This window comes from Corvus brachyrhynchos, unplaced genomic scaffold (assembly GCF_000691975.1).
Source record: "Corvus brachyrhynchos isolate BGI_N302 unplaced genomic scaffold, ASM69197v1 scaffold365, whole genome shotgun sequence".
Taxonomy (NCBI): domain Eukaryota; kingdom Metazoa; phylum Chordata; class Aves; order Passeriformes; family Corvidae; genus Corvus; species Corvus brachyrhynchos.
In genome coordinates, this window is record NW_008239544.1 from 1,187,783 (window position 1) to 1,188,892 (window position 1,110).

Sequence of the window (1,110 nt, forward strand, 5' to 3'; positions counted from 1 at the left end):
GACACGGAGGGATGTGGGACAACACGGGGGGTCGGGCACCGTGAGGGGACCCGCTCCGCACGGGCTGTGAGCTGCAGAGTGTGGGGGACAGGGTGGGGGACTCCAATCCTGTCAGTTCTGAGCGGTGAGGATGCTGCTGACCCTGATCCCACCCAGGGAAGGGGACAAGAGCGGCTGGAAATCCCAAAGGGAAGAATCACCAGCATTGCTGGGAGAATAAATCATGGAATGACAGAATGGTTTGGATTGGAAGAAAATGGTTTGTGCTGGAAGGGATCTCAAAGCCCATCCAGTTCCCACCCCCTGCCATGGGCAGGGACACCTCCCACTGTCCCAGGCTGCTCCAAGCCCCAATGTCCAGCCTGGCCTTGGGCACTGCCAGGGATCCAGGGGCAGCCCCAGCTTCTCTGGGCACCCTGTGCCAGGGCCTGCCCACCCTCACAGCACAGAATTCCTTCCCAATGGGCAGCCACAGCTGCTCTGGGCACCCTGTGCCAAGGCCTCTCCACCCTCCCAGGGAACAATTCCTTCCCAGTATCCCATCTAACCCTGCCTTCTGGCAGTGAGAAGCCATTCCCCCTTGTCCTGGCACTCCAGGCCCGTGTCCAACACCCCTCTCCCTCTTTTTCCTCAGATCTCTTTATGTCCAGAATCGCCGCAAAGTTTCACAGGGAGCAGAGTAGAATTCCCAGAGGGCTTTTCCCTCTGATCTGATCCTTCCTGACAACGAACCACTGCTGTTGGCCGCCGTGGCTTGGAGCCACAGTGGTCATTCTTCACTGAAAGATGAAGCCCCCGAGGGTGTCCACCATTGGAAGCAGCTCCGGCTGGGATTGGCCGTGGGATGTGGGATGGTTTATTGCGGTGCTGGCCCTGGCAGGGTGTGAGTCAGCAGCACATGATGCCAAGCCAGGGAGAACTTCCCGGCAGTGCCGGCGCATCCAGCACTGACAGTGCCATGGGATCCCACTGCGGACAGGCCCCACGGCACCGAGCCTGGGAATCCTTGCCAGAGTCACATTCCTGAGTTGCTTTAACCCCCAATGCCGTCGTCAAGTTTGTGTCAGCCCCAGATTTTGGGGGGGGGGGAAGTGGGGGGGGGTGGGGCCG